This window comes from Peromyscus californicus, unplaced genomic scaffold (assembly GCF_007827085.1).
Source record: "Peromyscus californicus insignis strain IS unplaced genomic scaffold, ASM782708v3 Scaffold_9__1_contigs__length_137607984, whole genome shotgun sequence".
NCBI classification, from domain to species: Eukaryota; Metazoa; Chordata; class Mammalia; order Rodentia; family Cricetidae; genus Peromyscus; species Peromyscus californicus.
In genome coordinates, this window is record NW_026294617.1 from 47,610,827 (window position 1) to 47,625,783 (window position 14,957).

At 43.3% G+C, this 14,957-nt stretch overlaps 1 protein-coding gene and 1 pseudogene across 1 annotated transcript in view; one reads left to right on the top strand and one right to left on the bottom strand.

Moving 5' to 3' along the window:
- The window catches only part of Ppm1l (protein phosphatase, Mg2+/Mn2+ dependent 1L), a 297,332-nt gene that overhangs the window by 122,938 nt on the left and 159,437 nt on the right, over positions 1 to 14,957 (top strand). The gene's annotated exons all lie outside the window — the stretch shown is intronic.
- LOC128105838 (NEDD8-activating enzyme E1 catalytic subunit-like) lies at positions 1,484 to 5,366 on the bottom strand (annotated as a pseudogene).

A 14,957-nucleotide genomic window follows, 5' to 3' on the forward strand; every position in this document is an offset into this window, starting at 1 on the left:
CTTTGGGGGAAAAAAAATTACATTCATTTATTTCATAGTGGGAGGGGCGCTCTTAGCACAGAGCATACAGCTCAACAGAGCTAGTTCTCTTCTTCTAGGTAGGTCTCCAGGATTGGATTCAGGTCTTCAGGCATGGTGGCATGCCCTTTTACCCACTGAGCCATCTCACTGGGCTCCTGCCATAATTTTTAATGTGTCTTGGGTACTTTTGACAACAATGGAAAACTGATGACGGAGTCCTGAGTCCAGATACTCTGAGTCTGCGTGTAGGAGAGGTCATAGGGAAAGATGACAGAGGGCAATGCCAGAGGAGCCCCAGCTGTTCCAGCCCCCAGCTGCTTTCCTGGCTTCGGTGACAGGACACATTTGTGAATGAGCAGGCTATCACATGATTTCCCAGCTGCAGCTCAAGAGCAGGCCCAGCTGACATTGAGTGGAACAGACGTAAACTATCTTGAGTCCTTGTCCAGACTGTAGATTCATGGACACAATAAACACTGTCATTATTTTAAGCCATTTTGGATTTATTTATTTATTTTTGACAATGTACAATTTTACTAATAAATTATGCAAAATAGTGGTAACTGTTCAAACATTAACTTCTTAAAACAGCAATGATTTAAAATTGTGCATATTGGCCTCTGTAGCATTGCAGATAAATACATGAGATATTTTCTGTTTTCATACAGAGGTATTAATCAGTAATACTGTTTACAAATTACTATGGACAAGTTAAACTCTGCAATAATTCATACACATTTGGATAGCCAAAAATATATGAGTACTAATGAATAAACAGCCTATGTTTGATACACTCTAGATGTCATGTTGTAATACTTAATGTTCTTAAAACTTAATTCTTCCTTTCCATTCAAGGATACATGTCTACACATGTGGTCACTCAAATGCAAGCTGAGGAGTCCGTTCTTGACCGTAAGAACACGCTCACACGAAGGACAGTGCTTGTCCTGCTTTAATGAAGCAGTGAGTTTGCTCACAGTCTCCTTTCTCTCCAGGCATCATTCTCCATATTACTAATGAACATGCTCTCCAGCCCAACCTCAGAGTTTAGTGTTCAAGAGAAATTTATAAACTTAAAGAAGAGTTCCTGTCTGCCTGGTTTTGTGTGTCAATTTGACACAACCAGAGTTCTCAGAGGAAGGAGCCTCGTTTGAGGAAATGCCTCCTTGAGATTCAGCTGTAAGGCGTTTTCTCATTTAGTGATCATTGGGGGAGGACCCAACGCATGGTGGGTGGTGCCATCCCTGGGCTACTGGTCCTGGGTTCTATAAGAAGGTGGGTTGAGCAAGCCATGGGAAGCAAGCCAGTAAACAGCACTCCTCTGTAACTTCTGCCCTGTTTGAGTTCCTGTCCTGACTTCTTCAGTGATGAACAGCCATGTGAAAGTATAAACCAAATAAACCCTTTCCTCCCCAACTTGCCTTTTGGTCATGGTGTTTCCTCGCAGTAATAGAAACCCTAACTAATAGTACAGTCTGGTGTAGTGACTATCAGCAACAGCCAGTACTTATCCATCAGTGAGTCCCAATTCTTTTAAGGACTTGCAAAGATTTGGCCCTGTTTGTTCTTCAATAGATGTTACTGGCTGTAAGTAAAGTGTCCTGTGTTTCTCCTCTAATGTGGCTGTGATTGCTGGAGACTTCATTTGCAGAGAAGCACTATTGTTTAGATAGTCAAAACCTCTTGTAGTTTAGCTGCCAGGGAATACGGAATGTAACCTTGAAGCCACTTACAAGCAGGGCATTTTTCTTTTTCTCTGCTTCAAATATGTATGTGTCCATTTACATCATTGGATACAAACTAACTATTAAGGGAGATGCATGTACTTGTGGCTATCTTAAAACCCTCAGTTGCAATGACTGCATTTGTAGAAGCTGTCTATGTACTATAGGAAGGATTCGCTTACTGCCCCTTGAATGAGTCTGTAGGTAACACCTCTAATATTGCATTGTGACACTTTCTTTCAGCCTTTTGGAAAACCCACTGAATATGTTAAGGGTCACCTCCATCTAATGGACCCCCATCTCCAAAAGGCAGCTCTTGAGGCCACTGCAACATGCTTACATCCTTGGTACAGCACTCTAGTAGCCTGGGCATGGATGCAGTGGTATGCATGTGTTGGATAAAGTTCCAGTGTGCATTCAGTACAATCAGTCGTCCAGGTAAAATCACCCGGGCATTTCCTTTAAAGCCTTCTGTCCCCATCTATCAAAGGGACAGTGGAGCCGGGATCTAACATACCATCTTCATAATTTAGAAGCGATATTTGCATTCCATTGATCCATCTTCTGACTATGGCAGAGTCTAGGCCACGTACAATAATATGAAATTGTCGGTAGAAAGTGTTGTTAAAATCTTGAATCTTTGTTGAAATGTGGGATGATGTTGCACTTAGGAACTCTGTCATTTAGGAATCCCATAGCAACTTCAGCCTGGGTCTTTATCTAAAACCAGACGATGCCAGGTGTCACAGGAGTTCACATTCTGAGTCACCAGCTCCAATGGCTAGAACTGTACATGGATCTAGCAAAAACTGAAGTGATTCAGTGCTTGGTTTGAAATCAGGGTGTGTGAAGGATCCAGATCACTCAAGGAACTTCTTTTCATGGTCCCAGCAGCCCTTTCAGCCCCCAGTGTCCCCACACCCACCATCAACAGCCATTTTCTCAGCCAGCAGTTCCCTATTGTCCTTTTCGTCTCTGGCTCCTCGCCATCCGCTATATTATCACTTTGGATTTATGATGTAGTATTCTGTATCCAGAATGATGACTGTTATAAATATTCAAACTAGAATACCTAAATCACACTCTTTATTAGAGTCAGGCCTTCTATTTAGAGACAGAATTATTGATATGGGATGGACTTAATTGATTTTGTTCTCCCATTTCCATTTTATGATTTAACACCCCTTCTACCAATATTATAAAATTATTTGTTGGGAGTAATGTTACCGAGTTTTACTATTTGTATTAGTTGGGGTTCTCAAGAGGAACAGGACTGAAAGAATGAAATCTATATGAGGGCCAACTAATCCAACTCCACGCCAGGCACTAGGCTAAGTGTTTAATGAGAAGGACTGCATGCACTAGCCTAGTGCCTGGCATGGAGTTAAAGGTTCCTCTGCTCCCTACAAAGTGAGACTTGTCTGGGTCATGTAGTTAGTGACTGGGATTCAAATCCAGGACTCAGCATCAATCCAGGGTCTGTGTGTTTGTAAGGGTCATGCTGTGTATGCATAATGGCTGAGGTTTCCGCATTTCTTTTCCTACTTCCTTCTTTCTTGACGCTCTTTATTTTAAAAAAGCGTTCTTCACATTAACTATCCCTTTCTACACATTGCACTTTCACTTTGAATCAGGAAGAATACGCTTTCTACACCTCCCGTTTGGCATGAGACCTAGTCCTGAAGTATTGTTAAGGTGTATTGTTCACCTTGTTAGGGAAAGTGTGAAAATGTAAGTTTTATGGGGACATGTTTGATTGGTGATATTTACTTTTATTCAAATGTGTTTATTGCATATATATATATATATATATATATATATATATGGTGTGTATATGTGTGTATGCAGGTTCACATGTATGTTGGTGTATTCATGTGCTTGTAGATGAGATTTGCATCAGGGAGCTTCCTCTATTATTCCACCTTACTCACTGAGGCAGTCTCTCCCTCGAATCAAAACTTTGTGGATACAGCTCTCTTGGCTAGCCAGCCTGCTCTGTCTCACACTTCTAAGTGCTGGGATTCCAGGCAGCCTGCTACACCTGTCAAGCATATTACCTAGGTTCTAGGGGTCCGAAGTCTGGTTCTCAACACTGGCTTGAGCATCCCCCGGCTTTGAAGTTTTTGGAAGCACATACATTGTACCCAAATGACATAAAATAATTTTAATGCCAATTATTGAGCATTTCAAGTTAACATTCTCACTTTTAGTGCTTCATATTCAGATGACTTGTAAAAGTAAGTCAAGAGTTTGAGGGCTTCTGAGGGAAGGATGTGGAGCCATTCTGGTTTTGAGTATGTTGATGTGTGCATTTTCCCTGTCACACTTGGAATGAGGGCAAACTGTGCTGGCCGCGGGTTGATTGAGAACAGGAAGGTTGTATTGGTACTTAGTGAGAGCCTGATTACTTCAGTGTTCTGTGTGTGCATCATGCCTTTTGTTCATGAGCTTAGGTGATTTACTGTGGAACATTGGCAAATAAAATGTGAGGAGAATTCCATCTCTCTGTGCTTCTCACCAGCGCCCGAAGCTGTTCTCCGAAAGTGCTCTGCACATGACTGCAGACGCTGTATTATTCCTCTATGCGGGTACCACTGAATCTTTTATTTAGGTGAATTGATTTCCTAGCAAACAGCAGGGCCTCTGAAAACTTGGCAACCTTGCATCAAGTTACCAGAAGTCCACTTAACTGCAGAGGCTCTCTGTGGGCGCGGCGATGGTGGTTGGAGCGCCTTGTTGGGAGGGTGCGGTCCCATTTTCCCTAATGACACTGAAGGGAATGAGACAAGACTTTACACTGCTTTGGAGGGCAGCGGCCTCGGCCTGGCTGTGACAAAAAGCCACTGCTATTTTTGTACGGTTCAGGAATGACTTCTGCACTTAGGCAACTAATCATAGGCCGAGAACCACAGAGGAAAGGGATGGTTTCGCCTCACTGGCCACAGAGAAAGGCACCACTGCCACTTTCTGGAACTTCGAGCTCGGCAGGAACCTGCTTCTTCCTTGTCAATCTGAAAGTTTTCTGGAAGTTTGTGGCAGAGACCTAGATTTAGGTAATGTTCCCAAAGTTATCATTAGCCCGTGGGTCAGTGGTATAAACATGTCCTCACACAGGTCTGTAAAATTGTTTACAATTAAAAGCCATTTGGATGGCTTAATTTCCAACAGAGAACCTTCTCCATTCTCACTAGGTCAGAAAGAAATCTAATATTTGCCATCTTCAGAGTTTTTTCTCACTTCCGAGCTCACGGCAAGCTGGAGGTGACATTTATTTCAGCTGAGGAGTCTTTTGTGTCAGTGTGTGCATTTCCCGTCCAGCAGCTGCCTGTCTCTGGCCATGTCATCCTGAACATACCTCATCTCATCCAACCTAGCAGTTTTCGCTTGCTTTCCAAGATGTCTGCTTCATGAAAAGGACCTCTGCTTTTGGGTGTTGACTTCTGTAGGCCACCACTGGTCCTAGTAGACTGCATACAGGTGATTCCATTCATACATGTGTTGACACACACAAACCAAAGACTTACCTTCAGCAAGTATTTGGGCCGAGTGAGAGAGCGTTGTTGAAAAGTTCAGGATGGAGACTTCTATTTGTCTGCTTGGACTGCTGTAACGAAATACCATGCACTGGTGGTGGTATTTATTTTCCAAAGTTGTAGAAGCTAGGAAGTGTAGGGTCAAGTACTGGATCACCAGTTGGCCATCTTCTGTCTGTGTTATCTGTTGAAGAGAGGAAGGGGGGGGAGGGAGGGAGGGAGGGAGAGAGAGAGAGAGAGAGAGAGAGAGAGAGAGAGAGAGAGAGAGAGAGAGAGAGAGAGCGCTTTCCTATGCACCATCTCACAGGGGCTTAAGGGTTCCCATATGCTTTTGGGGAGAGCCTGCCCTTCTCAGACTGACTTTCAAACTTGCAGATTTGTATATTAGAGAAATAATCAACAACACAGAAACCTAGAGGGAGCCTCATTCATATGTGCGCAGTGATTTTCTTTTTTGCCCTTCCTCCTCTTCCCTCCCCTTCCCCTTCCCCTCCCCTTCCCCTTCCCCTCCCCTCCTCCTCCCCTTCCCTCCCCTCCCCCTCCCCTTTCCTCCCTTCCCCCTCCCCTTTCCTCCCCCCCTCCCCTTTCCTCCCCTCCCCCTCCCTTTTCCTCCCCTCCCCCTCCCCTCCCATCCTCCCCTCCCTCCCTCCCTCCCTCCCTCCCTCCCTCCCTCCCTCCCTTCCTTCCTTCCTTCCTTCCTTCCTTCCTTCCTTCCTTCCTTCCTTTTTTTCCTTCTTTTCTTTCTTTAAGCACCAGGTTCAGGAGACAGAGGCCCGGGTGATCTTTCAGTTTAGTAGGGATTGTACTCCGTGCCAACAGAACATATTTAGCTTATTTATGCTGCACTGAGGAATACCCCTGTGATTAAGGCCTCCCCAGGACCCATCACCCAGCCTCAAACAGGAAACTCAGAACTGGAATCATTAGCCAAGGAACTGGTTATACATTGCTCAAGGACAGTGAGGTCATTCTGTGTGAGGGGAAATATTTGCTTTTATTCCATGAATGGAACAAGCAGAAGGCAAAAAAAAACAAACAAACAAACAAAAAAAACATTTTCTTATTAAAAGAATTGGCAAAGTTATATCCACATTATATATAGCCACAGGGTAGCGAAGGAAGCATCTCATGTGATCCCCCCCAATTGTCTGCTTCTGAGAGGGGAGTGTTGCCCCCTCCTCACCTCCCCATTTAAGATCTCCAAAAAAAAAACTGAGGAAATAATTTTTACACATTTTGTTTTCTGTTGGATGATTTGTGTTCCATCCCTGAAGAGAGGAGCTCTTCTTGAGGGACCCCCAGAGACTACAGATTAGAGGACCCGAGTCTGAATCTTAGATCACAGTTATGGAGAATGGAAGCCTAGGTGAACGGGAGAGTCATGCTTCAGCAAGAGCTCTACCCAAGGTTTCCTCTCAAGTTCCCATTAATGTGAATGCATGCTCATTATATTTCCTTTTGCTTGTTAGTTCTATGAAGGCAAGGGACTCCTGGATACAGGACAAGACAAGGGAAGAGAATGTTTTTGTCCCCAAGGATCTTATAATTAGTCAGAAAAGTATTGTGATGGCTGTTCTTGGTTGTCACCCGCCCCCCACTGTCTGCTTCTGAGAGGCAGTATTGCCCCTCCTCACCTCCCCATTTAAGATCTCCAAGCCTTTGGGAAAAATAACTTTTACACATTTTGTTTTCTTTTGGGTTACTTGTGTTCCAAAGCTGAACAGTTCCATCTCTGAAGAGGGGAGCTCTTCTTGAGGGACCCCCAGAGACTACAGATTAGAGGACTAGTTCTTTTCCTCTAGAGAACCCTGACTAATACATGTATACTCATGCAAATGCTTAGCAACAATTTACCTTGAATGTTATATGGTTCGAAGGCAGAATGAATGGACAGATAGTATATTCAGACCAGAATCCCATGGAATTCCTGTGAAGACTTAGGCTCCCAAGTCCTTCATCCACAGTTTTGGATTCTGAAGGTCAAAGGTTATTCAGATCTCTAATAAATTCTCAAATGATGGTGATGATACTATTCTGGTGACCCCAGTTTGGGAAGTAGAGCTCTGAGGCTTGAGAGGAGGAGAGAGGACAAGAAGATGCCGTGCACAGAGGTGGGGCTTCTGCCAGCATCCATCGGTTGAAGTTAGCCCTCACTCCTCTGTAGGGCTCCCATTTTCAGGGGACAGTGTGCCGTACCCCCTGAAATATCCCCTTGATGTAAAAGGCAGGGAGCATGCTTTTTTCTACAATTAGGCGATTCCCTGTGTGGAGAGGAGGTTTGTGCTGTCTTGCAGCAGCAGGAGAGGATCAATGGTCTTGGTTTTGCTCTGACTAATTCTTTGCTTGTTGCCATTCTTCTTCCCTGTGTTCCATGATATGTATTAGTTGTCTGTATCCGGAAGCAAATAGTAAATGTGAATTTTCAGATTTATGGCTGAATACAGGAAAGCCAGAAAAATGGGAATGAGAGCTATTCGGAAATTACTAAAGGTGAAGGTTTCCGTGAGCAAGCTTCTTGGGAAGGGGCTGTTATGTGCTTTGGAGAAGAACGTGTGCCGATTGTGTGTGCATGTTTCTGGAAAGTAAATGCAGCACCTTTTTTTTTTTTTTTTTGATCCTCTGGGCGGAGCTTTATCATAAAGTTGTACTGCAGTGGAGTGGGAGGTTTCATTGCTATTACATTAGCAATAGTCCAAACTGTTCTACTCCCAAATATGTCTTCCCACTGCTCTATATTGCTGGGGAAATAGTGTCTTGTGGGTTTTTTTCCCCCAAAGCACAGAATCTGTACTTAGATTCATGTTATTTAAAGTTTCTATCAAACACCCCTTTGAGCCATATAAAAACTTCTCCTAAAGCGCCTCCGTTTTTAGCTGAAACCAATTCCCAGTGTGCCAATATCAACTGTTGACTCAGTCAAATTGACTTTGGGCATTTTGAGCAGGGAGGAATGTTTTCTGTTCCTTCCTTGTTCTAGTCCTGCCTTCCCCCAGCCCCACTGCCTCAGATCTTGCCTGCCATCCTTTTCTCTGTTTTCTTAGTTATTCATATCCAACCTCCTTTCCAATCCATTGACAGGAGGGCTGTGGATGTAGTAAAATGCAGTGTTATTTCATAGTAGGACAGTAAGTCTTTGTCTTACTTCCTGGTAATTTCTGAAGCACTTGATTGCATCTAATTCTTAATAAAGAGAGCAACTTATTATTTCTCCCACTTTTCTGAAGCATTTAAAAATAGGCTTCTGTAAGGTAATGTTTTCTGTCTTAAAATATCAATGCATATTCATAATTAGGTGTTGAAGATTACTGTGCTATTATGCTGCAAATTATGGGAATGAGACAACAAATGTTTTATTTTTAATGTGAAGATACACCTTAAATGATATCTGCTACTTTTGGCATGTTTTTCTTCTAATAAGAGGCCCTGGTTCCAGAGATGGCACTGTTTTTTCTTTATCATTTTTTTTTCTTCTTTCTTCCTCCCTCCTCCCTCCCCTGATCTCTCTCTTCCTCCCTGTCCTGGCTGGTTTTATGTCAGCTTGACACAGCTAGAGTCACATGAGAGGAAGGAACCTCAACTGAGAAAATGTCTCCACAATCTTGGGCTGTAGGCAAGCCTATAGAGCATTTTTAAAAAAAAAAAAAAAATTAGTAATTGATGGTGGAGAGCCCAGTCCATTGTGGGTGGGGCCACCTCTGGGCTGGTAGTCCTGGGTTCTATAAAAATGCATGCTGAGCAAGCCATGAGAAGCAAGCCAGTAAGCGGCACCCCTCCATGGCTTCTGCATAAGCTCCTGCTTCCAGATTCCTACCCTTTTTGAGTCCCTGTCCTGACTTCCTTCAGTAATGGCCTATGATGTAAAAGTGTGAGCCAAATAAACCCTTCCTCAGCTTGCTTTTGGTCATGGTGTTTCATCACAGCAACAGTAACCCTGGGACCCACATGCCCTCCTTCTGCCCCTCCTTCCCTACCTCCCTCCATCTCCTTTTCTCTCCCCTCCCTCCCTTTGTTCCTTCATTAAGCTAGGGGAACAATTGAATTATGCTGCTAATTTCTCGACACTGAAGTTCTGTACTCCCCCCACCCCACTTCCCTCTCTTGCTCCTGATCTTGTGTTCCCGGCAGCCCCAGATGTGCCATGTAGCTAAAAATGACCTTGAATTTATGATCCTCCTGCCTCCACTTCCCACGTGCTAGAATCACAGGTGTTCATCACCACCCTTTGTTCACGTAGATCTGAGGGTGGAGTCCAAGGCTTTGTGCAGCTAGACGAATACTCTACAACTGAGCTCCAGCTCCAGCCCCATGGCCTTTTCCCCCCCTTAATTCAGAAGGTTAGGAGAGAGGACAGTATGAGGAAGTGTGCTGAGCCTGATCTGTGCACGGCACTGTTTTGGACAGTATTTTCACAACTAACTTTAAGATGCCCTTCCCTTCTTAAGCTGGAGGGACTCTCCAGTGTGACTCACTCATGTCTTGTTCTCATTCTCACAGTCATTGTGTAGTGCCCGCATCACGAAACTCCCCCCACCCCAACAAGACCACCGCAGAGCTGATAGCCAATTCAAACCCACAGGGGTTTATTGATTACAGGTTCGAGCTCGGACTTGTTGTCCAGCACTCCGATGCATTGGGTAGAGGAGAATGGCCTTGAGCTCTTGGAGTTTGGGGTTTTTAAAGGGAAAAACCACAAGCAGGGAGGTACAAGCCTTGGTATCACAGGATTGGTGAGGATATATAACCTTTGAGTTCACTGGTTGGGGTCTGAAGGAATTTTCAACAATGGTTATCAGAAAACCACAAGGACATTTGGAGCCCGAAGATGTTGTTTACCAAAGTTCCTCATTGGCCAGCCCACCGTGGTGGGGTTGACTTGACCAGGGACCTGGCAGTTTGGGATTTTTTTCTTGGAACTCTAGTTTTTACTGGAACCAGGTTCAGCCCCTGGTCAAATCCTGTTTAAAATGAGTTCTTTTGTAAAAATGAAGTCTGTCTTGCTCTCTCATTTGCAGAAATTGCATATCTTTCAAGTATTCTCTATTGCTTTTTTTTAAGTCTTATTTTCAGTATTTGTGATAGAATTTTAAACCGTGGTGCACACTTAATGACTGTACTCTCTTGTGACTTGTGTCTCATGTATCCTCATACCTGTCAAGTGATAGACATGAATTCCACATCATTAATCTTTGAGTAAAGGGAAGGACAAAGGTCATCTACCTTGTAGACATGGCCAAGGGCCACTTGAAAGGTTGATTTTAATTCCCCAGGACTTAAGCATTTAGTATTGGTTGCTATCATCTGTTTCCTGGGAGTTTATTTTTAGTGTAGACATCACCCTGAAAGACAGAAAGTATCTGCCATGGACTCTTCAGAATCTTGCCTAGACTACAGAATTCAGCACTAAGAAGAGCCTTAGTTGAGTTTGAGTGAATGAACAGATGAAGGAATAGGTAAAGCTTTAAGGAAAAATATGTATATTTATGTCATAGGTTCAAGGTAGTTGTTAAACTGTAATTTTTTTAAAAAAGCAGAACTTGTTTCCTTTAATTTGATTGCTTTTTGAGTAGGTGGTGTAATTACACTGTATAAGAATTTGAAAGCATTGTATTAGTTTTCCAGGGCTGCTGTAATTAAGTCCACCACAGTCTTCTATGGCCTGATGTTACTTAATTACATCTCCAAATACTCAGTTTCCAAATATGGTCATGTCACACATGCTCACGCATCACTGTAGCAGTAGGATTTGAGCATTCCTCCCTGGAGGAGCATGGTTCCAGGTACTGTCGATAAAAGTGTGTAAATGAAGAGGCGACATCATTGCCACTCTCAGAGGTTACTTGTGTCATTTTACTTTAAATAACTACAACTGGTTTAAAAAGGACAATGGGGGAGGGACGCTCATCTTGTCCTGGAAGAGTCTGTCTTGTTCCCGTCTAGTTCATTCATCAAAACTTTGTGATTTTTAGCTTTCAGATTGATACCATGTCCTCAGCAGGGTTCAGGGGTGGGGGGAAAGGAGGGGACATGTTCAAATAGAAACTAAATATAGTGATCCTATATTAATCATGGTGTGAAACACATTCTACTTTCCTGTGGCTTCCTCATTAAATGTCAGACGGTGTGTGGGCTGTGGCACTTAATCACTCATGTGCTGGCTCAGAGGAGGCTGTTGCTGGCTCGAGTCTAGTAATATTACTTCTCAGAGCATTTGGTTTGGGACTTTATTTAAATGCATGCTTTAGAATTTTGATCAACTTTATTGAATTATAATTTACATACAATAAAGGGCAAACGTTTGACAAGTTCCATGAGTTCTGGTAGATACATTTATTCACTGCCACAAGCGAGATATCAGAAGGGATTGCAGGAGATTGACTGGGAAAGAAATGCTGGCAATAAACACGTTTTGGTTTTTTCTTAATGGCTTTGAGGTGAGTTTGTTACTGTTATATTGTGAAATGCTACTGTTAAAGCTCCTTGTTACATGACATCTCTCTACTGAATTAGCTGAAATTCATGAAGGACAGTTGTATTTCATGATATGGAACAAGATGTGTTCATTCCCTATGTCTTTTAAAATATGAAATATACATACACACACAGAACTATATGTATTGTTGTATAGTGCTGTGTTAAATGATCTTATGGGTCCTGAATAAGCTGCCAGTATCTATTTAACTTTTTCAAGTTTCCTTTCCTTTCCCATTAAAAAAAAAAATTTTTTTTTGAGACAGGGTTTTATGTATCCCAAGCTGGACCTGAACTCATTGTGTAGACAAGGATGACCAGGAGTTGTGATCTCTTGCTTCCACCTCCTAAGGGCTGGGAGTACAGGTGTCTACTACCATGCCTGGCTTACAAAGTGCCTGGGATTGAACCCAGAGCTTTGTACATGCTAGGCAAGTACTCTATCAACTGAGTTACATCCCAATCTAATACATCTTAAAAATATAAAAATAGCCTCCAAACTCAGTTACATGTAGCGTGGCTATTGTCCCCCAGAGTATGGTTTGAGGAATGATGACCTATTAGTAGAATAACAGAACGTTTATGGTTCCCACCTCCAATAGTCAGTGGCCTGTGTTCCTTTTTTGCTTAGGAACTGCCAACTTCTTGTCTAAGCAAGGGGTCAGGGATGAGGCTAAGGGAAGGAAAGAGCCTGGGTCAGATCTGGTGTGAGTCCCAACATTGCCACTTTCATCATTTGACCCTAGACAAGTCGCTCCACTTTCTAAAGCCTCCATTTTGTCATCTAAGTAGAGGGATGATGCGATTCTGACTCCTCAAGAATTTGCTTTCCAAGTGAAGGATAGAAATGGAAGATCAGTGGAGAAGGAAAAAGAGTGACTATTGTCTGAAGAGACATACAGAGGGACTGGGGGGTTCAAGAGAGGGAGAAGCCAGACAGTTGTGGACAATGAAAAGGCTGTGTAGAAAAGCAGGCAGTTCAGTAGTGGGGGAGGTCTGTGTGATTAATTAGACTTTACAATTGAAATCTTCACAGTGGGTCACAACTTCCGGTAGACAGGAGTAGATGGTAAACCTGCTGACATTGCAACATGATGCTGTGGTCTACAGATGTAGTGGGCTGAACCCACAGCTATCCCTGGACCTGGGGTGCATGATGGACATGCCTGAAACTCACTACAAAGGAACGGAGATTGGAAAGCAAAGGCATTTAAGAAATGACAGGTGGCCTCATTTCTTCTCCATAGACAGTAGAGATTAACCAGATGATGTTTGAGCTCTGTCCCTGTGATGTGAGGGACCCTGTGGAGCTGATGATGGTAACATTGTTCCTAGTGACTAATTCGTTGCATAATCACTGTGAAGCCATTCCCCAGTAAACAACCATGAACTTGAGCAGTCAAGCTTTATCTGGATGGTCATTAAAAGCTGATTAGCAGCCACACCAAGGTTTGAATGATTTAATCTGGCCCAGAGCCTTCCTACAGATGAATAGGGCCATTTTCATGAATATTTTAGGGTTTCCTGAAATACTATTGAAGGAAAGCATAATAGATAAGATTTTTAATGCCATTAAATCAAGTAAAAACCAGGCCTCTTTACTTAAAACTTCCCAGAAAGTTTACACAGCTAAAAACTAGTGTTAAGTCTCACAGAGGGCAGTTCAGGTGTGACATTTCCTGAGATTTCTGGACCTCAGCTTCCAGAGCTCTTGTTGACACCTTCCGGAAGACACTGTCTTCCCATGACCAGGGTGCTGGTGGTCTGTTCCTCTCCTTCCCCTTCACCTTCTTCCTTCGTATCATCCTGTAGGTGCGCTGCGGGGGTGTGGGGGCTGTGGAGGGCAGTTACTGGCGAGGGTGGCAGTAGTGTGGGCTCTGGCAATTCTGGTGGACTACAGGATTGCCAGGACCCCTCCTGTGTCCTTCTCCAGCTTCCTACTTCCTGTCCCAACTCCTTCGCTGTCCTGACCTAAGGTAGTAGAAATCCCTGTTCATCAGTTGTGTGTACAGTTAATTAAGGTCCTCTCTCCTATTCCCCAATGGCTAAATTTTTGTTAGGAAAAGATTCTATAAAAAGCTGTGAAGAAAAATGTACATCAAAACGTGTTAGCAGAGGGAAAGTAGGGTATGGGTTTTGGAGTTTGGCTCAGTGTTAGGAAGGATCTGCTGTGTGACTGATAGTATATCTCACTGCATATGTGTGTTTCTCAGACTCAACCCTTAAGGGATGAGAGACAAGATAAAAGTCACGTTTTTACACATTGTCTTCTCTAGGGGTAAGGAGGATTGTAATTAGTCATTGGATTCCTGCAGTTCATTGGAAAGGGTAGAAATCATTATTGTTTTAGACATAACTTTCTTTCTTTCTTTCTTTCTCTCTCTCTCTCTCTCTCTCTCTCTCTCTCTCTCCCTCCCCCCTTCCTTCCTTCCTTTCTCTTTTTTGAGACAGGGTTTGTCTGTGTAACCCTGCCTATCCTGGAGCTCATTCCCTAGATCAAGCTGGCCTTGAACTCAGAGGGATCCTCCTGTCTCTGCCTCCCAAGGGCTGGGCTTAAAGGCATGCACCACCATACCTGATTAGACATAACTGTATTTCTTTTAAAAGTCCGAGTGCTTGGTGTTGATTTTCTAGTTTTCAGATAGAGTGATACAGTGGCATCTCGTGTCTCTGTGGTATGTATCATATCATATCATTGCCATAAAAATAGGTTTATCCAATTGCTGCACATTAAATGTAACATCATAGTATTATAGACAGAGAACGCTAACTGTGGTAACTAACGTCAGAAGCAAGACATCCTAATTTCCTGGCCAAGACCCTCAGAATAGTGAGCTTGCATTCTTCTCATCAAGATCCATGTACTTCTGGTTAGAAATAACCTCTTCCCTTAGGTTCTTGAAGGACCAATATTTTATCTCTATAGAAGATGGACAGTGTAGGGCAATGTCTACAGGAGTGTGCATAGACTAGACAGCAAGTGTGGGGCAATGTCTGCCTATAGGAATGTGCATAGACAAGACAGCCAATGTGGGGCAGTGCCTATAGGAATGTTCATAGGCTAGACAGGCAGTGTAGGGCAATGTCTGCCTATGGGAATGTGCATAGGCTAGACAGGCAGTGTGGGGCAAGGCCTATAGGAATATGCATAGACTAGACAGGCAGCGTGGGGCAATGTCTACAGGAGTGTGCATAGACTAGACAGCCAGTG